This window comes from Manduca sexta, chromosome 20 (assembly GCF_014839805.1).
Source record: "Manduca sexta isolate Smith_Timp_Sample1 chromosome 20, JHU_Msex_v1.0, whole genome shotgun sequence".
Taxonomy (NCBI): domain Eukaryota; kingdom Metazoa; phylum Arthropoda; class Insecta; order Lepidoptera; family Sphingidae; genus Manduca; species Manduca sexta.
The window spans coordinates 471,971-495,935 of NC_051134.1; the positions used below are offsets into that span (position 1 = coordinate 471,971).

A 23,965-nucleotide genomic window follows, 5' to 3' on the forward strand; every position below is an offset into this window, starting at 1 on the left:
GCACATATTGGACATTTTTCGTATATTTAATAATTGGTGAGATAAATACCAATTTTAGGTTGCGCATAAATATTGTCAACAACCGCACCAGATACATGTATAAATCGCAAAAATAGTCTTATTTTGTTTTTATAAAATAATTATGCTATATGGACATTTAAACTAAATTAGTAATTACCATTTGTTTTGTGCGTGTTATGTAACTATTGACAGCGTCTGCGCAAAAACTTAAGGTTTAGAACCAAGTTTGATACGCTTCTTGCGTGTACGCCACCTAGATATTAAAAAAAAACTATAATTATAAATAAATTTTAAAAAGCACGCAAAATTTTACTCATTTCCAGATTTTTTTATATATATATTCTTTAATTCCATTATTTTACATACTGTTTTGGTAATTAAATTAGTCGCGAATTGCACAAACGAATTAGCAACATTTTATGAAACTAGTTTGTGACATAAAGCTGTAAAATTGTTACAGCAAACTGGTTTTTCAGACTTTGTTGCTTCTAAACATTGCGACCTAATGATTTACGGTCAAAATTTTCTCTTTTTGCAACAATAATTTTAATTTAATTTCAAAGCATAAACATCAGTTTGTAACCATCCTTACTATGTTCTTCTTTAGATCTACCAATATTATATAAATGTGAAAGTGATTTTTTTCTTCTTTCATGCGGCAAAGCAGCAACGGGTGGACCATATTTTTGAACACACGTGTAAACTGAATGACTTATTTTTTCTTATTCCTATAAAGCTATGCTAGGATTTATATTCATCTTTTTGGTCTAGCGGTATGTTAGTAGGCTGTAGACTCGGCGGCCCTGGGTTCAATTACTGAAGCGGACAATTTCTTTGTATCAATTAATGGTTTTGGTAACACAATTTTCCAGTTATTAAAACTCCAGCAGAAGAAAGTTGGCTATAGGATGGGCAGTCAAATAAAAAATAATAATAAGCTTTTGACCGTTGACTAATTTCTAGTGTATATGGAGTAGACTCCCTTTACTGAGTTTCAAATTCTATTTGGAAACAATGTGGTAAATAAAATCAAGAATCATTCAGCTTCTTGGAAAGCATTATAGATTATAGTTTTATGATTATTATGAAATATTCTCATGACTAGTTGGTTAATTTGGACTACTTAGTGCTTACAATAGTAGCGTTCATAGTCTTCAGTCAAATGTATACGGGCTTGGAACCCTATGGTGAGTATCAAGAACAATATTTCAAAATTCCGCGTTTTCTAAATTCAAATAGAAAACTAAAGATAAACATACTTAAGTTGACGTGAGAACCAAGACCATGATCTCGGAAACATATCGATAATATTACTTCTAATTTGTTCATTTTATCTACCGAAGAGGTCCCAACCACTAACCACTTTAGAGCTACCGCTTTTTTGTTCGTTGGTTGGTTTAAAATATTAAGTTTGAGCACATGTACAAGAAAGTATGGAGTGTAATATGGTATATAATATTTTGGGTTTACATTTGGCTAGGGGCTTTAATAGCGAATTAAGGAATGGAAAGTCATTTTATTTAAATTACTAAATGTCAAAACTTAGATGATAATAATATGTATATTAATAATGTCGAGATCAAGAGTGCTGCCCCAGATTATTAAAAAAGTCACATTAAAAAATCTAATAACCTTTTTCGAGGAAGCTAACTAACCCACTACTAAAGGGAAAACAAACATTACCATTTATCTTGATATTGAACAGTCTGGCACGTAAGTGATAATTGTGTGTAAAATGAATGCATTTGTCTTTTTAAGATGGCCTCATTCTTTTTGCAAAGAGAAAAAAACTATAAAGTATTACATATGTAAAGGTCAACGTGAAACAGACATATTTGCATACCTTTAGTAACATCTTTTAATATTGTAATTTAAACATCTGTGTATTTCAACTATTTTCAAGGTGTAGTAATTTGCTACACAAAAAATATACCTATACGGACAGCAAGATCATTTTTGAGCCGTCGCAATTTGGCAGGTTGTGATTTATTATACTAGCAAGTTAAGAAAACGATAAGGTTAAACGACGGGAACTAATTAGTGTGTGGCTGTGTTTTAAGGCCTACTGTGGTAATAATCTATCTCATCCAAAGAAGTCCAATATTTTTTTTTGCATTTAAACAATACATTTGCCAAAGTTATGCCAAATTTATATTTTAAGATTTGGCTCATATTAACTTTATATACTGTATTGAAGCCCACATAATTCTCTGTATCAAGTGACCTTAAAAATAATAGTAAATTATATTGTCATTCCATTCTTAGGATTAAAATTAATCGTTTTGATTAACGGCATGATATTTAGTTCAGGCACTATTAAAATTAAGCTACTAGTATCATTAAATATGATTGTAAATTGAAGTTTCATTTTATATTTTATTATAATTACTATAAGTCAAATATATTGTTTTATACATTGCTAGAAAGAAATCAAATATAGTAATTGTATCTTTATAATCCTAGAACAAAAAAAAACGATAAACTTATACATGTACTTGTGTCCGCACCTTGTTTCTCTCTGTAGTAATGTAAACACAACTAAACCAGTGTTATATTTATCAGATTAAATGATGGACGAACACACAGCGCGGGCGTTGCATATGTTGCGCCTACACGGTAAGATTTTTGCACAGAGAATCTCTATCGGCGCCCGGCGTCGTAAATCCTTCTCATATATTATAGAAATTCACGTCACCAGCTTGGGCGTGACAACGGTCGATTTATACGTTTAAATTTACATGATTGGAATGTATGATCTCTAGTACATTTGTTATAAAATAAAATATGAGTTCAAATATATTTCAATATTATGATTGTATTTTTTATTAAACTTCATTTATTGTAATTGCTTCCGTATTTTATAATGTATTGGGCACCTATGTAGTTTTATAATTATTTATTTTTGATATTTCAACAATGGTATTTGATATAAGCATACCTATACAAAGTTTATAGTAAGTTAAAAATATAAATAAGTAATTTATTGTGTCACTGTCTATTAATTATTTTTAATTCATTCTTGAAATATTAAGTGTTTTCTGTTCTGTGCCGTAATATATTAGCAAAATCAATGTATATTAATTAAGATGACCAATTTGTTACCATAGTGCATATTAATTAAAAATATTGCTCAAAAATAGAATTTTTAGCCACGATCTAACACTAATGTTAATCAATTCGATCGTTTATTAATAATAAAAGGAAAAGGAATAATGAATATTAATAAAGTACACGTAAAACATTTCCTTTACTTTGTCGGGATTTCAGTTTGCAGGTTTGCTTCTTGTAAAGCACGGAATGCTCTACAATGAAAAATCACATTATAAATTTAATTTATTAATATTTCTAGTCATAGTTTTCATTATTCCTTATTTCATAATAAATTTTATTAATTTATATTACTAGTGAACAAATTCACGTAATATATACACAATTACCTATTCTGTTGCAAATATGATTTGTAATGTAAAGAAAACTCATTGCCTAATACAACCATATTATTATATACAACCATGTTTTATTAATACAACCATTACAACCATATTAATTGTATATTAATACAACCATGTTTTATCGATTTATAGTGCTGAATACGTATGTAGACGCAAGCCGCCATGCTCAGTCACAAAAGGATAAACGGATCAAGAACTAATAACAAACTGAAAAGCAGGAATTAATTTAGTGACAACCTAAATGCAATCAGTGTCTGTTTATAAATAAAATAATATCAGCCCTGTATTATATACTTGCCCACTGCTGAGCACGGGCCTCCTCTACTACTGAGAGGAATTACACATAGATAACTACATTTTTATATAACGCGAAACTTCTCAGATGTGTAGGTTTTCCTCACGATGTTTTCCTTCACCGTTAAAGCGAACGATAAATTCACAAAGATTTTTTAGAAAAGTCAGAGGTGTGTGCCCTTGGGATTTGAACCTGCGGACATTCGTCTCGGCAGTCCGTTCCACACCCAACTAGGCTATCGCCGCTTACGCTTAGTGTCTGATTGCAATTCACTAAAATTTCGGCCTAGATACAGACTAAGTTTAGAATATAAAAGCATTAATTATGCGATATATTAATTCAGTGGCATTGATATGACGTAAACATTCAACATTTAGTACAAACTACTGTAGGTTCAAGGGTAGCCTTTGTTATATCTACCTTTGTTTTACCTTGAAGTGCAAAATTTGGACCTAGATTTCGTAAACTAATTTAATTTCTAATCCATTCGCATTGGCAACAATGGTCGGTAAATTAGTAATAATTTATTTGTATTTTTATTATTAGCTCCCTATTATCAAAACACTACTCAAATTTTATGAAAATCGATACCGAACTTCACCATATTCACTATACAACGACCTTTTCGAATGAAATTATAAGTTATTAAACGAAATAGTAAATAATTTTATGAATAATAATCACTAGGCATCCCAATAACCATGATAATAAATGTAAATGCGTTGTCGAAGTTTCCGGAAAGTAGAAAATAGGTATTTCTAAATTCTACTTGGAACAGAATAGTTTCCTAGCGCTCTACTGAAGGCAAAACAATACTATAATTAAAAATAATTATTAAAGATGTTGGCTGCTAAAATAACTGTGGGTTTTCTCTCAATAGGTAATGTAACATAACAAATATGCTAGAAAGACAATAAAATATGCCATGATTTACTTTTCAATACATATTTTACACATTGATTGCTTGTATTTAAACGTGTTTTGAGTTAAAAGTTTGAATTATGTAGATTATTCCACACAATATCGTATTTCATTCGTAATACTTAATACTACACAGAATAAAAATAATATATTGTCTCAAATCCCAATTCCTATCGAGCCAAGAGCTATAACAAATACGAGAGCAAATTTCGTTCTAACATTTGAAAGTTGAGACGTCGTATATACAGTATTCTCAAAGTTAATTGCAATGCACAATCGTCAATTATATTAAATAAAATAAATAAAATCTTTTAAGAAATAATTTAACATACACTAATTATCATTCGTATTTCTAATCATGCCACCAGACATAATGAAATAGATAAAAAAAAACACCAACTATTTCATCGAATTTAATGTATGCATTTATACAAAAAGTCCAATTAAATACGCAGCCAGTATTACAGCGTATAGTCGCAGACATGCCGCGAGGATGCATCTAGTAAAAACGTCCAAATATAGATACCTACAGACATTTCGGCGGAGTTTTTTTGTTTGCGTTCTGGCGCGTAAAACCTGTCTAGCTTGGGTTTAGACGAAACGTTAGCTGCTTAGTCCGTTACGTTTAAAATATATATCCGAGGCGACGGCGTCGCTGACGTTAATATCGGGTGGGTTTATGTTAATTATATTATTAATGTGTCTGCGACTACTTATGTGCTAGATGTTGAGTTCAATTTAATGTTTTTTTCTTTTTACATAATGTCGTGTCTTTGTTTTTATACTATTTAATTCTATTTACTTAAGTATAATATTTTATTTAATAGTAGTTGCCAGTTATAATTAAATATTAATATTTTAAAAAATATATGAGTTAAAATAGAACAAAAACAATGCTTACGTAGTATGAATCCCAAATCTTACTAATATTATATATATATATGTATTTTTGTTCCTCTTTCTCGAAAAAACTACTGAACGGATTTGGATAAAACTTTACAGTAATATTGGTTTTACATCAGAATAAAACATTGTCTACAATTTATAATCATTTTATGCAATTTGGTCATAATATAACAATACATATCAAATAAGTCGGAAAAAAATGTATCTCGGAAAACTTCACGTGGGTGAAGCCGCGAACAAAAGCTAGTTAATAAATAATTATGAAAAAGCATACATAAGTGATCTCGTACTTACTCGGTTGTACGTAGACATACCTACGTAGATAGGCTCATTGGGATTCCCAAATAACCGGAGGCACAAAAAATAATAGTTTAAGATCAATTCGACATGCCAGCACACCAAAATCTTACTCGTTGGTCGGAGTATCTGTTATAGGTATAAATTCATAATACAGTATAAACATAAGATTTCAATTTTAACCTTAAATGTCCTACATACAAATGCTCATTTGTGATGATTTAATAAAACGCAATAAAAAATAACAACTAAAGAAACTTCAAATAGCAATTTACACTGAAAACAGAGTGGTAAAAAAAAGTTAACATTAAAATATTAAAACCATTTTAATAATTACCATTAAAATATTTAGATAGATGACTATTGCTCCCTTACAAAGCGTGATTTCACGACATAAAAGAACTTTAATAAAAAAGAAACTGAATATCTGGATTAGGCGATGTCTAATCTACAAACTAGATACATTTAGACTCTAGACATACAAATATTTCGTTTCGTGTAAATTACTTAAATGTTAACGACCTTTCGAGCTCCTATAAAATATAGATATATTTTATGTCTATATCTATGTCGCGAATAATCGCATTGCCTCCCGAATTAACAAAGCCGTTTGATCATAACAATTTAATACGTTACAACAATTATAAATTTCGTATATATTTAAGTTATATAGTATGTTACTAAACAATTGCATCAAAAACTAAAAAATATTGCTATATATTGTAATTCGAGCAAACTTTATTTAAACGATTGCATATTAAACCTTATTAAAATTTAAGAATGTACGTACCTACTTACTATGTTGTGGGGCATTTATATGTAAATATAAAGATAAATGTAAATACTGTAATACGTCTAGGAAGTATCAGGTAATTAAGTAAGTGATTTGCATTGCAATTTGACTGTATACTATGATAGCGCTAAAACTGTCGCGACTGAATTTTTGTAACCAAGACATATAAATTATTTTGCGACTGCTTTTATATATATTTTGGCCTTTCTGTAGCTTACTATGATAACACAAGCTTCGTGCTGTGGCACACTAATCCACTGCTGAGCACGGGCTTCCTATACTACTGAAAGGGTTCAGGCTTTGGTCCACCACGCTGGCCCGGAGTGCGGGTTGGCAGACTGCACATATCTTCGAAATTCTTTTCTAGAATTTTTAATAGAGCTCTTCATGAAGTTCTAATCAGAGTCTTTAGTATTTTTCATTACGCCGCTGTAAAATGTTGACAGCATTTTCAACAGATGCGACCCCCTGTCTTGCTTATAATGATTAGCTCACATTAATGCCCACATTTTATTTTATTAGTATATTTTTTAAAAGCCTTATCACATCTGGTGAGTATCGGCTTCTTGGCAGGTTATTTAGACAGTAGATTTAAATCTGCTGGGTTTGATCCCCAAGTAGGGCAACGATGTGTTTAAATTGCATGTCTAGAAAGCGGTTAAAGTCATACGACTAGTTATCAAAATTACAGCAAATCGATCTTGTAGTGCACGTAAAATAAAAATAAAATAAAATACTTTATTTATCACGTAGGCGAACAAAGTTTCACTTATGATACGCCAAAACAAAGAATAAGAATAATTATTATTTCTAAACAACTATTAAAACTACTTATATAACTATGGACATTTTAAATTAGGGATAAAATTTATACAAAAGACAAGGTACAAACCGAAGTAACCAGCTCAGGCTGGCAAGTAGGGGGAAATAGAAGGGTAACGCGTCGCGATCCTCACCGGAGAGGACATGAGCCCTAACCTAGCTAAGCTACCAGCCTTTCACTAGCTACCTAAGTGATGACTATAAAAACCCCATATTGCCGTAGTATAACGGCAGACAAAAAATATCTTTATAAGATTGATGCCATACAGTAGTATATATTTGTTTTCTTTTGTACGAGCATGGCTAAGTGACCCCACTGCACCTGATAGTAAGTGGAGTGGAGTCCAATAGAATGTCGACTGACGATAGATGATTACTTCTTAGTAGTCAACATAATTATGCCGGCCTGTTGGAACCAGATAGACATATACTGATTCCGGAACTCGACACGGGTTTTAACACCTTGTGCACGATGGTCGCTATCCGGGCGAATATAATATAGGTATATATTCTACCACTAGCAACTACATACGTACCATAATGGTATATGTATAATGAACAGCTATAATAACACCAAGTTAGTGTCTGTCTATCAAAATTATTTTATTTGTAGGAAGTAAGGTTGTGTGAACATTTTGCTACCTAACATTTGATAAAATAAAATTATTATGAGAAAATAAAAATCATTTACGTTAAAGTGTCAGACAGAATATTATTAGCGGTTACTTTTGTGTGCGGTCTAGGCAAGAAAAACACAGACGCATGACTCACACATGGGCTAGTATAATGGTGATGGTACAATGATGCGAACAAGTGGCCGTGGATTAACAGTTATAGGTTTTTCTAGCAAAAACATGAACTGACCGCATAATTAGAAATTTTATATTTCTTTGCTCACATAATCAAAGCGTTATAATATTAACTCGTTCAAAACATAAATAAACATAAACAATACAGTAATTTTTTAACTAATAACACTACATACGGATATAGAACAATAAAAAGATTAAAAACTACATATACAAATTAGAGGCCACCATACATTTTTCACCCTAGAATATATGAACTATGAACACAGAATATAATGTATGATTTTTAGTCATGACACATGCCACCCAATTAAATCAAAATCCAATGTAAGTTTGCTTCAAGTATCACATATGGGAACTTGTGAGACTCCCGCTTGAGTTTATTAGATAGAATATAAATAATTTCATTTTATGTCTGGCGGTGAATAAATTAATATTGGTTTACTAGATTGTATTTATATAAGTATATTTCTAATTATAAATATTTTAAATTGATGATGAATGAGATCATGAGCCATTATGCAACAGATTTACGAAACTGCAGTCTACACATTAAAGCGGCGATAGCCTAGTTGGGTATGGACCGGACTGCCAAGACGAATGTCCGCGGGTTCAAATCCCAAGGGCACACACCTCTGACTTTTCTAAAAAATCATGTGTGTATTCTTTGTGAATTTATCGTTCACTTTAACGGTGAAGGAAAACATCGTGAGGAAACCTGCACAACTGAGAAGTTCTCTATAGGAATTTCGAAGATGTGTGAAGTCTACCAATCCGCACTAGGCCAGCGTGGTGGACTAAGGCCTAATCCCTCTCAATAGTAGAGGAGGCCCGTGCTCAGCAGTGGGCAAGTATATAATACAGGGCTGATATTATTAGTATTAATCTACACATTAGTGATACTGTATAAAGAATATAATAGTTTAATCCGAAGTCCGAACTGAAATAAATCCGACTAAAGCCATTAGTATTAATACTTAACACTAAAATTTTCAAATGTGCATTTTAAAGCATAGTGTCAAGGCGAATCCAATGTGGAAGTTCGCAAGGATATTCTGCGTCGAACAAATATATGTAAATACAAGAATCGATTACAATCTGATTTTATACAATTTACATATTTAATGTTATGACATTATATTACCGTGAGTTCAAATACAGCGTTGAACTTATCGACTTTGTATTGTAATACCTTACACGGCAACTCTATGCTAACATCCGAACAAGAAAGCTCCCGACCTAGATCCACACTACTTCAGAAAGTAACTTCGACATTCTTGAAGATATATGTGTCTTTCGCGCGAAATTAAAACTGCGATATACATATAAGGTGTGGGCTGTCCGTGTGTTTACAACAATCTGTTTTGCTATTAAATATGATCAACTTTTTTTTACTTTATTTAGGTATTTTAATATTCTAAAATAAATATTACAAATCAATGAAATATTTAACTTTACGTTCACAGCTCTTTAATAAATCAAGACCAAATTAAAAACGATGTCTGCGATACATCTTAGTGTAGACAAGGTCGTTAAAGAAAATCATTTACTTACCTATAATTTGAATAAACATTTTCATTATAAACTGTCAATTCTTTAAATTTAACATTACATGAAATCTATAAACATTTTTAATTCTACATAAATAGAGTAATTTTTAGTTATATAAAGGAGTCAGGCGAAATACATCGTATGCATGGCCTGGACGAATATAATCCCGGATAGTATCCGGAGAGGAAACGAGCTAGCCGTAAAATGGGCTAGTTTAAGTACCCGGGTCAGTGCTGCACCAGTCTGGTGACGTTGACCCCAACGTGAGGGTTCTTATTAGCGCCGCTTTTGCCAAAGGTCAGTTACCATTTCTAACAATGCCGAGAGTTAAGGGTCACAAAAATATACCTGTCCTCTGATCCCTGAACGGCGCAAGATTTATTAAAGGAGATCCACATCATCAAAATAAAAGTATTGTAGTGAAGATCCAACGTTGCGTGATTAGATTATAAATTGCGGTACCTTACCTAAGTATACCTTTAGCGTAGTCGGGTTTTTATTTGAGAATATTTTTTACTAATTTTGAAGTGTTCTTCCCAAACGTAAGACTTGTTAAGTAATACAGACTACCACACCGCCCGGGATGCTAAAGATGTCTGTGTTAAAACATCTTTATTAACACGGTTCAAATTTATCCATAGACTATTTTTTTGACCAACGATTAGTTTAAAAGATTGCAATCCCCAAATATAAATATTCGACCACGAATTTAACTACTCATAAAAGGATATCATGTGTTATTTAAACGAAATTTTTCTTCCTATTCTCGAAAACATGCTCATGTAAACAAACAAACAGTTCTTTTATGTATGATGGAAAATTTAATATATTTCGTCGTGAGAAACTGTATATTTTAAGCCATGATAACATATAAAAGATAAAAAAAAGAAAGTCATATTACCAGTACATATCTATACTTATGTTAAGTAAATATCATAACATATTGGTTCCTATCAGTATTTTAAATAAAGAATAAACTACACACACCAGTACAGAGAAACTATACTATATTAGTGACATATCCATGTGATAAACTTTGAATTTTTATATAGAAAATTAAATGTTAATTCTTTTCAGCGGCTCGCCAAGTAGAATAATTGGCTTCGTTGAAATTAAAAATTAGTTTAGTTTTTATTTTAATCGTAACATTTTCAACATTACTTGTTTACATTTACTTTATATTATATTATTTATAGTTAAGTATGTATGGTATTTAGGATTGCATAAATTGTAAGGAATATTTTGTCTTCTTTACGTTGCCGCGAATGATTCAATATTGTTGATACTTCCAAATTGAATGCTATCTCAGTATTTGTTTGAAGCAGATCCGTTTCTACTATCTCGTTTAATTTAAAGAAATGTACTTTAAACGAGGACAATACTTTTATTAAAATATGTTTGAAATAAAATAAACATTATCCGGATACAGCAAATTATGCTAATCGCTTAAAACAAGCTCCAAAAGAAAACAATTGCTTTATTAAAAGGTGAAACACTTGATAATTGATAACTTCATACGCCATACATACCAAATCGCATTTCATTGTAAAGCCTACAGAAAACTGGAATGCAGGGAATATTTTTTCATACTAGTTAATCTGTTGTCATGTATCATGTACGAGTTCTTTCCCTTACCTTGAACAATTTGCGCATTGATATCATGTGCATGAATTATTGGTATAAACACATCAATATTTTACCGAATGAAGATTTTTATCGTCGCTTATTTAATTTTACATAAATTTAAAACTTCTCGTAGTTAAATCCTGTTTATACAATTTTTATAAGATAATCAAAATTGGCAACGTCTTATAGTTTATCTTATGTAAATGGTACAAAGTCATTTATATGCATGAGTTGCGAATATATAAAGATGCGTGAAATAAATAATGTGACGTGGTTTATATAGCGAAATGTAAGAAAAAGAAAAATTCTATGGAAAAGGAAATTATATGTTTAGCAATTGGAAAGCCCATTACGTATTCATGTTTATATGAATTTGGATATAATTTGACAGCATAGACAATGTATCGAACTAATACTTAAGATATAATTAGAGTGCATAGATAGAAAACGTACGCAACACCAAATCTACTTTTTATCCTGAAACAAAAAATTCGTCTGTTTCACTTTTATTCCGACATTCACGCAAGCTAATCCATAAGCAAAGCTAGTATTATTTTATTATTTATAAGTATTAACTAGGTTTACCTCACCTCATTAATTCTCCTAATACACCTCATATTCAAAACCAAGATTGTATAACTGGCCGAAATATTCCGCTATAACTGGTGCTCAGCCGGTCTAAGTTTTTATATCAAAATTCGAGGCCAACTTAAATTTTGATATCTTTTTAATATACCATATCGAACTTTAACATTTAGTTTATTTTCTTTATTATGTATTAATATTTACGCGTAGTTTTGTTGCTTAGAAAATGTGATTTTCTCTTTCAATTAATAATGTGATGTCTAAAATTAAAACAACAGGTGAAAAAAGTATAAATAAATATAGTAATATTTTATTATTTGAAATATCTATAAGTAGCCATATAGATATTTCAAATAGTAAAATATACAAAATGACACCTTTACTTCAGCTATGACATGATATGTATCTGATACTTGTTGATATTATGCCGGAATACTTGTTACTTGGAAATTATTTGTTGCGTCAATGTTCTAATAAACATCATAAACGTGAGAAAGTATTATTTAAATTTATGTCGATTATTAACTTTTGTGGCGTATGAACAACAAACCACGGAAAGATCGCGAATTCTATTCTTTTTGCTGAAATATGTGAGTTTTTTTTAAAATGTCGTCAATATTCGCTCTAGTCGCATATTATAAGTTTGTCATGACTTTTACATAACTAGGAATCTTGTATCATGACTATTAAATATACTTTGTAAATTGAATACACTTATATATCATAGTTTCATGACAGTTCGTTACTTAAAGTGTAAAAACTTCTTTTAATCAAATAAGAGCTGTTTAACTCGATAAAAAATAGGTATTTTAAATTGTAATATCTAACAGCTCTATTAATAACTTCAGAAAATATAATGTACAAAAAATGAATAAATATAATATATTATGTTACATTTCTACCATATTTACTTAAAAACTCGAACTTGCACTCGACATTCTACACGTTACGCATAAGAAAGGGAAGACCGAGCCCTTGAATAGACATCAACGGGATCTATTATAAAAATTATATATTTAATTTCGTTATCACACAATTTCTTTCTTGTTTTTTTATTCTTATAATTACCATTTCATGAGTCATATGACTATTTGCCTGAATTTCATAACATATCTATTATTGTAAAAATGCCTTAGAATTAACAGAATCATTATGGTATTAGGCTTAAAATGAGATGGAGAATGCCACACATTACAATTATCAGAAAAGGAATACTTAGATACCGATGTATATATCTTTATCTGTGTCGAGGTAATTTCTACAGACAATTTGCAATAGTTTTAGTTCGAACTTTAAGAACTTGAGCCACAAACCAGCAAAATTGAAGGATCTGCTTGTTTTATTTGATTTCAGAACTAATGATAAATCATTTACTTACTTCAATTTACAATTTGTAATTTGATTAATCTATGATAAATCATTTACTTACTTCAATTTACAATTATATATTATTAAGTTTCTTTAATATAGTGTTGTTATAAAAGTGCAACTTAGTAATAATGACCTTTGTAAGATAACAAATAAGACGCTGAATACATTTGGATAAAATTTCGGAGCCAGACGGACCTATTTCGAGACTACCATTTTAATTAGATTTCTCTCAAAAAAATGTATGATGGGACTTGTATTCTTAGAAACACACTGACAAAACCGCATACAAAAGTATGAAATGAAATTACTAAAATTAAGTATAATATTTTCGTCATAACATATTCATGATATTTTATTACAAGCACATATGTATAACACTAAAAACACAATTGCTTGCAATACATGATATTTAACGCAATTATAAATATTTGTCCTGTATTCGATGTTTCATACTACGTATAATTATTTTGTAACAATTTGATAAGATATATTATACCTACCACGCAATAACAACATCCTGACCTAACACAAGCTGTAAATTATAAATCCAAAAAGAAGACAGAACTTGCATCAATGATGTCACATAGATAATTGCACATTTGATTCAAATTACACATTGGCCTAATGTGTAATACGTGTTTTAAACGAGATTTCTGTAAAAACTATTTTAATAAGTCAGTCATATATTCTATACTATATTTCGCTGTTTAAAATAACCAAAATGTAAAGTGTATTATATACTGTAATATACGAAATTTGCATATTTACGTCAATGTGGTAAAACAATGTTCAGTATTTATAAGTAATCGTATAAACATGTACCTCAATATCGGTTTCTAATGCATTGGGCACGACGTTCCCATGAATTAGATTTTAAATATTTGTAATACGTCCAATCCATCATCTCTAAAATTCGTTACAATGACTAAAACCTGGGGACGGATAATTCAGGTTATCACATTTTTTATCAATGCATATTTCGGCGCGGAATTATCTAGCGTTTCGCATATGTACGTTCAAGGGTAAAGTCTGCGTCCGAGCACACATGAGCGCGCCGGATGCATGTGTGCGTGTAGACTAGTGTGCACGATATATGCCTAGGCCTATTGTGAGTTGAGTGCACATGTGTTTGTGCGACTTACTTGTGAGTGTCGGCGACGGCAGCTGACTTTTTCGATTGCAGATATAGTTGCCATGCCCGAAATATAACACGGATGAAATTCGCGTCAATGCTAATTGCTAGGCATTATAAACGGCGCCGACGCGACGTGCTTGCTCGCTGCTTGCACCCGCCCGCGCATTTTAGATAATAAATTGTGATTATTATTTTACTGCTGTTTTGTTTAAATTAAAAACACCATTAATTAAGAAAATTGCGACATGGGTTTGCTTATGAGGTTTAAATGTAATAAATGTATAGCAAAATAAGTTTTTTATGAACTATAAATAATAAGTTAATCCTAGTGTTGATTCACTGGTGTATGTACGAGTATGTTTTAATTTTGGATCTATCTTTCGAATTATACGCTACAAAGCAAAGTAGTAAGAGAAATTACATATCCAAATTTCCCTTACCTTAATAATTAATGATCTACGTGCAATAAGGCTGAAATATATAATTAATTATAAAAACTCGCACAAAAAATTATTTGATTCATTTTTGTTAAAGATGATTTTTTTTAATAATTACGATTATAATATTTATATCATCCTAGATTTTATGAAATATATTTGTTTAATAAGGATTAAGATATGTACAACTTGTACGGTATTTTAACACGGATTCATAGTTTAGTTGTCTGATATATTAGATCTACACAACAGAAACTATTAAGGATACTTCTGTTAGCGAACGTTCAATGTTTGTTTTTGATTGCAGCTTTCCTGTCACACGGTGCACATCCATGTATTTTGAATTACAAATAAGACAGTATTATATAACCGGTTACTATTTTTTACCAATATTAACTATGCCTAACAGTCTGCGAATAAATCAGTACGCTTTTTGTATGGTTTTCTATGACGTCTAAACGTTTTTTTTAATGGAATATGATTTACGTAAGTGAACATGGGCTTTGATAATAAGATAATAATTTTGCTTGCGTCAAATATTTAATGACAATGTTATTCGTGAACTAGTAAGGTGATTTAATGCAGATTGCCTATCTAGACGCAAATAATTTTATTGAGAATCATGGAACACTGTAATTTTTTTAAATCATTGCTATGACACATATCGCTTGCTCACTATTTCAACTACAAGGTTTAATGATGATATTCATATATGATAAATATATAAGATTTCAAATTTTCAACATGGTAAATATTACAAAAGACTAATTCATGATTTCCTCTTTATTTATCTTTCGGGATTATTGTAATTTGTGAAAAACACATAGAATGATGTGATATAATATATAATTCAATTTGAGGAAAACAAAACAGAATTATATAATAGTGAGCCAACGATATGTATGAACATTATTGGAAATATTGAGTTCTTATATGTTATTATGTTATGAGGGAGCTTATTACATGTTTTACATAATCATTTTCCATTTTTACATTACCCGACTCCACAGTAGTTAACTCCAATTAGTTTCTAAATGTAAAATATCTACCAGATAAATAAAGTTACTTATGTTCATATAGCATTATGTACTACAGGTAACAAATCTGAATTAGTCTTTATGATTTCTTAGTTTCACGAATAATAGACATTGACATAAAACTATTTTACGGGAGGGACCCTCATGGATTCCAGTGACCACGAAGGCTGCAAAGTCTTCGAAATGTTGGTCGGCAGAAAATTATAATATCAAAAAACGCGATAAAATCCGTACAAAAAATGTATTCGAATTAGTTAGACGTGACAAAGTTATGATTACTTTAACATTTGTAGGGCTATAGGTTTTCACCGCGCCTGAACTCTACATTATTTTATTTTCACGCTTTGTCTTTGCATTAATGTGTATATCTAAGCGACAAACATACCTAAAGTGAATTATATAAATATTTAGAATCGCTATTTTTTTTCTGCGTCATTTGATCTAGGTTTTGTAGGTCTAGGACAATTTTAATAACATTAGACTATATCTTTATAAAATAAAAAGTTGAATTGTTATGAATTTTCATATTAAACTTAAACCTTTAAAGCACTCTACTCAAAAATTTATTGATTGTCGCTTAAATATGATTGCCTTTCAAGCGTCGATATGAAAGAAAAATAGATAGTTGATAATATATACACACGAACCCCTTTGAATTCTGTCATAAGTTGGGTAAAAACTTTATACTACAAAATAATACGTTTATCAGTCTTGATGTTTGCAAACTATAATGACGCAAATATTATTAATTCGTTTACAACATAGGATTTTTAATATTTTGGATATTGCGATAGACTATACATATTAATGTAAGCCTTTATTTTATGAAATACTTATATTAACATTTAACTCTTAAATCAAGAACTTTTATAATAGTAGAATTATATTGTATGTCTTAATTCGATGCCTGTTAACAAAGGCCTCCACTAGCTCGCTCTAATGTTTTCTATCTAAAACAGCTCTTTTCCAATACGGTGCAGCTGTCTTTTGATTTCATCCTCCCATCTTTTGATTTGCCTTCCCTTACCTCATTTTTGAATCAGTATGTTATAATTTTCACCTATTATTCATAGACTATAATTGGTTATACGCTATTCTATACTATAATTGGTTATAAGGTATAAACCTTTCTCTTATATATTATCTTTAAAGTAATTCCTGCATATATTGTAAAACCGCTATAATTAACTATTTCAGTGTTAAGGGTAGTTTTCGGCAGAATACCAAATGTCATAATAACAAGATTGCGTCGCCGAAGAGATGTAATCTTTGCTACTACTGTGTACATCTATAGCTAAACCTTGAGCAATGTGGCATTCTAAATAAAAAAATAAAAAAGATATTTCGTACTATAACTAATTCTAAAACTTCACAGCGTAATGTGGGCTGCTATACCGACATGGTAACAATTATTTTATATTAAACATATGTTAATTGGTGTTTTGGCAATCTATATCATTAGCTGGTTTTATTCTATAAAAATGTAATATAGGTAAATTTAACCATTTTTCAAATAAACATTTCACGTATTCCAAATTGCATCAAAAGTGTTAATGCTTGAGACGTACGCTGTCATTACTTAAAAATGAGTTAAATATTAAATTAAAATTACTACTTATGTATTTATTTACTTTGTATATCAAGTATTATAAAATAATAATCTACATAAAAATATTGTACATTCAAGAACAAAATTCGAATGAGAATATTCGTGTTATTATAAGCTGAAGTTACTTCTCCGCCTACCCATTTGACACACGCTTAGTTAGCCCTAGTGTTGCTCTTTGTTTCCTCTAAATATATTCTAATATACCCTATTTATTCATTGATATATAAAAATATAACAACAAAGAAACTAACATAGTTTAACTCACTCGCTCTTACCAGTAGCACTCGTCATGGCCTAAAACTTTGCCATGTTTTTTACGTAAAATGTCAAAAATAAAATACAACCATTTGTGGTTTACTTCTACAACCCTAAAATAAACATAAGTAAACTTTTCATAATTGCCTCGTATTAATTAAGTCATAATATGTCCCAATCATTGGAGTACGCTTTATTTGGATTTATATAATATTTTGTTCACTTTAAGAATTTATTTACCATAGGGTGCGAACATGCAATTTCCGTAATTAACTCATTCATGAACAATGTTAGATTTTCTTATTGATAACCGAACGCATATTTGTTACATTGTTGTTATCTATATAGTGTACACTATCAATTGATTATGATATAACGGTAACCCCTTGAGAACATCTTAAAATAATAATTTATAAATATTTGTGGTTTACATTAACTGTTGCAAAGGTAACTAGACTGAAATAAAATAAATTGACAACTAAGGTCTAACATGCAAGGAAAAAGATTGTAACGGGTAAAGTACTTTCAAAAATGCATTTGATTATTTTTAGTATATGACAATAAATTAATTTAAATGTGCTGTATATAACAATAGTTTATATAAAATATTTGAAGTATTATTAAACTTATTTCGTATTCATGTAATTTGTATGTACTGTTTTCGAGTGTGGCCGAGGCGTGTTTAGCTATAAAATCATTAAAATATTGGATAAAAGTTCCAAAAGTAGGTTGATAGGATAGATCGAAAAACGGTTAACCGCTGCTAGATTTCTTGATGGACAAAAGTGTTATTATTAATGACGATATATAATTAAGTAAGTATTAATTAGTTATTTTTTATTATATTTATACCAGACTTTAGTCTGAAAAATTACGTAAGAGACACGGATAAAACTATAAATTATTCATGATATTGATATTATGTCTGCCTCAGACTTTAAATAATTTCAATTGTTTCGAAACTTGTTATGTCTTTCAGGTAATATATTTATGACTTAATGTGATTCCATCTATCCAACTCACTTACAAATGATTAACCAATTAGTCGAATCACACAAAAACTAAAGAAACATATCAAGATTGTAGTCAACCTATACTTTTAGGTTTTAAGTATAAGAATATTGTTTATGTCATCGTGTAATATTTAAAATTTGACATAATATGAACGATAATATTATATCGCATATAATCGAAGTTATCAAACATATTTGTAATCAAATTTCAGTCATATGATTGTTAAGTAAGTTACAATTCGGGGTATAATATAACATAAAAACTTTTAATTGGTCCTGCAAATTTAGTCAAAATAGACCAATGTATTATTATGACTTTTATTGCAGACTTCGCATAAACAACAGTTCTATTAAAAAATGGCTTGTATGTTTTGCTCTTGATGGAAACGATTGTAAACAATAGATGAAATTGCCATGGCACTAGATACCTTCCTGCAAATGTCACCAAAAGACATTAGATGTTATGTTTAATAATGTCCGATAAGTTAACTACCCTTAAGAACTCTCAGTAACTTGTTCCGATTTTTGTGCAAAATAAGTATGAAACATTAAACTCGAATCGGTTAGTTAATCCATAATGGCCACTAAGTATATTTATTAATTGATAAGACCTTTTGCGCCTATACAATTTTCTCTATAATCGAACATCGTTTCTCATCATAAAATCGGTCGTTCATATAACAAATGAACTAAGCATGATAGCTTGCTTTGGATGTTAGTATTCATTAAAACTTCAGACTCATTTTGTTTCTTTGAAAAAATCTTCAGTAAGTGTGGTATTAATTAAAATACATTAAAACAATAATATCACGAATATAGTTCAATAAACACGTTATGGATTAATAAATGCTTGAATTTAATGCTTATTAATCAAGATATGTATGTAGATACGAAAACCCTCGCACATAATGCTCCCCCATGCAACTCGGTGCGTGTATGCGAGTTAAAAAAATCAATTTCCAATGCAATTTTCTACATGAATAACTTATAAAAAGTCGCACTACCTACGTTCTGCGCTAACGGCGAACAATTAATTGTCATATACTATTATTTACGCAGTATGTATGTAGTTTCATAATTTAATTAACTATGAATCAATCATAATTAAAAATGCGCTAATACAAGGTCTAAAACAGGTATTTTTTTTCTGACACAAATGGAAACTATCTGAAATTATGTCTTTAACAACAAAGGTTACAACAATTATAATAATCAAGAAATCTCCTATTATCATAAGTATATGATTGCAGATTTGTAACAAGTATAAAAAATTAATGCAATAACTATAAGAAAGACAATTGTAAATACAGACAGAACTAAATATAAATCATAATATCTGTGAGAGACGTGACATTGACAAGTTTGGAAGTCGAAATCGATTTATTAAGGTACCTAACAAAATATTGTTTCATATAAAAATGTACACGTCTATAAAAAAAAGAAATGACCAATTATCTTGGGTTTAATAACAGAGAAATATTGGTACAAAATCCAAACAACCTGAGGAACTAATACTTATTAAGCCCTATGAGGCCTAAATAAGGTTACACAGTTATTATGTATGTAAAATAGAGTACATATAATATATATAAATCTCTTATAGATTCTGCTTATGAAAGCTATCAATATGGTAAGATAGTAAACATTCTTTAGAATTAGGTTGATTAGAAGGATAAAATATAATAAACAGCCGAAGGATATAACTACGTAAATCCTTAGTAAATATTTTTCTGTTTTATAAATAAATAAGGCAGCTTCTAACCTGCATAAACAATAACACTTAATTAAATTTGACGAGATCGTCAGAATTATTAAGTCTAAGTAACTAAGAAAATGTCAAATATACTTTCAAAATGAACAACAATAGAGTTCAGTTTTTAGACACATTTTCCTTAAAATCGTCTGCATTTTACATACAAAATGTATTCGTGGAATTTGGGCCATTAAGGTGTGTTGCTATGAGAAAAATAAAACAAATGCAATGTTATGTTGAATGAATAAGGTCGTAATTGTGCAAACCAATTATACAATGTATATAGTTAACAATCATAGTAGTCTTATTCGATACTAGAATAACATTTATGTTCACGATATGGAAGCTCGCAATTGTCCGACCATTATCATTAAAATCGAAAAATCCGTTACTTTGATTTTATACCTTGTTGTAACGTATATTTGCTTATTAATGTACTAGATAGCTCCTATTCACATTATTATTGTCAATGGTTGTCGTTACTCAATTAAAAATGAACTCCAAATTAATTGCGTTCCACTGTAAGTCATTTGAAAATTTTTGGAATTCAGTAAATTTACTGCATTCAAGTATTTTATTTTTAACGATTTTATTTGATCAAATGTCTACATTGTTGCAAAATATAACTGTTCAAAATTTAAAGTCCCAAAAATATTTAAAAGAGAGACACGTGTTTCCCTTTTCTTTTGTTGACATTTTAATATGCTTTACACTTTTATTTATATTTTCCTCCAACAATAAACTGCTTTAATATTAACTAAATTAACTAATATTCTAATATAGTAATAATAATTGAAGTTTATCTTTCGTAAATAATATTCGAAAATCACAAACCTAAAATGACGAATAGAGGAAGTCACATCCATAAAGTCTTATACTTCGTAATCAACTTTGGTAAACTTGCTTTCACTATTAAAGCTAATATCTTTCAGGTCTATGTTCGTTTGCTGTCGTCATCATTATCACCAAACACGTTTTAATAGAGCTTCACTTTTTTATTAAATACAATACGTTTTTCTGAATAAAACTGTTAATTCTAACCTAAAATTCAGTTTTATGAGGGATAATCTATGAATATATATAAGGTTTAAGATCATTGCATTGTTTTTTATCTTTACATGATTTTCTGACTGAATATGTACAATACTTTATATTTCAGTTATACAATATTCATAAAAAAATCAAATAATAACGTTTTACTTGCAAAAGCTATTGTATAATCGGCGGGAAAGCCAGATGGACATTTTCCGAAATAAAAAAGTGTGCAAGGTTGTAATTCGTAGTAGGGTGCACTACAGGTGTTTAATAATACAAGGACACGCATATTTTAGGATGCTCGACATTTAGGGGTAGTTGCACAAAGTGTGCGTGACATACTATGGAATTTTACATGACTCACTGTTGAGTTCCCTCTCACGTGTTTCAGACCTACCTATAGCAAACGTCGAGTAGTGTGCGTGTACAGCTGAAGTATGAGGATGCGCTAGGGCGAGCTGTTTCTTCGGCGGGCGGCGCACAAACACTCACAATCAAATATTCGTCTAACCTTGATGCGAATCGGCGCACTCCGGGTTCCATCCGACGACTCTCGTCAATACAGACGGGCTGAAGGGCTTGCTTCAGGCGTAACAGTGAAAGCAACACCGATGGTGAGGCTGAGATGCGTATTGCGCGGGAAGATATAGCGGCGCGGGCGCGGGCTTGGCGTCGGCGTCGAGCCGGACGGCAGGCGCATCGGCGCGCCGCCACCGGCGGTGTGGTCGCGGGGCTGCGGCGCGGCGGCCGCGCTACATGTCACTGTGCGGCGAGCGCGCTCTTCGCGCCGTGGTCACCGACTCTCAGTGGCGTCGCCGTCCTACTGTCTGCCCGACGGCCGGGACGGCGGCGCGCGTTGCACCGCCCCGCTGCACTCCGCCTGCCCCCCTGGCGCTGCGCCCCCCTCGTTCGACCCCTCTCCTCCCGCCGCGCTACACCCGCCCCGCCCCGAAGAATTTTCCGCATCGGGCGGGAAAAATCGATTGTGCAGCGAGCCCCGAATAATTTCGGCAAGACGCACGGCGCCCTTGCGTCCTCTCCGGCGGCGGCGCCGATGCCGGAGGCCGAGGCGGTCAAGCGCACCGCCTTTCACTCGGCGACCACCACACTGCCGCCTACAAAATTATAACCATACTTTGTTACATAGATACTTTATCACCTATTTTTAAAAATATTTATTTATTGTATATTATAATATTTTTAAATATGGGTATTTTTTGACCCAAATTAATGCATCAAGGTAAAAACATTTGAATGTCTACGACGAAGTATTAAGTTGAATTGTTATTAATAGACTCAAGCAAAAAATAACTTACTATTAAATAGATGCATTTTAATATTTATATGCACTTAAAGGAATATAAAATAATAAAGACATCAGTAACACGATTACACAGCAGATACTCAATACTACAAATCATCTAGTCAGAATTTATTGATAGTTGAAGAAGTTTCACGACGTGCAATGCAGCCAAAGTTACGTAAAGGTGACTGGAGTCGCGCTTGTGCCTACCTATAGTAGCGACTGACTCATATTTTTCAGTTAGCCAAACATCGAATTTGCGAGGATTTGCGACAGGAAAGATAGGAAACTGCTACGTCTACGTGAATACGGCTTCGAATATCATATGTTTAAACCATATAAACCCTACAGGGATGAGATGCTAATTTGAAAATGTGATCATCACATCACAAACTGGTCCAATAAAATGACTAGGTTAACTGATTACAATAACTTGTTTTTTTTTTATATTAAATGAATGTAAATTCTGAAAAATATATTTTTTGCTGTCATGTATATATATTGAAATAATTTAACGAAGTACATTAAAACTTATGGCTAATAAGGCTAACAAACCACTCCGGCTTATTCTCAAATAAAATACCGGTATCTGCATAGCACGGTCAAGAAACTTCCTCTGTTATAGTTTTGTTTTCAGATATATTTCGCAATAAAAAGTGATGTGAGTATTTTAACAGTTTTATAAAAATACAGGACGTTATCCTTAACCGGTCTCAAACTAGCTACCATTCAAACAATTATTTGCAAAACATATTGATACATTCGTGTTATGTTTGCAGGAAATATTAAATAAAACAAGACAAATAAGGTATTTTTTTTTGTACGAATGACAAGTAAAAATGTTCGTTATAATATATAAAATAAAATTTATATTACTTCATTATTTTAGGTATAGAATACTGCACATTGAAAACATTGTCATAGTAGACCGCTGTGAAC

The 23,965-nt window shown here is 31.1% G+C and overlaps 1 protein-coding gene across 2 annotated transcripts in view; it reads right to left on the reverse strand.

The window, feature by feature from the left end:
• The window catches only part of LOC119189908 (protein tramtrack, beta isoform-like), a 34,210-nt gene extending 11,665 nt beyond the window's left edge, over positions 1-22,545 (reverse strand). Inside the window, exon 1 of one of the 2 annotated variants that reach the window (XM_037440719.1) lies at positions 22,235-22,545. The gene's annotated coding sequence lies outside the window, so the exon portion shown is untranslated. Of the gene's footprint in view, positions 1-22,120 lie in introns of both variants that reach the window. The other variant, XM_037440720.1, reaches the window with a different exon arrangement.
• Positions 22,546-23,965: the final 1,420 nt, after the last annotated feature.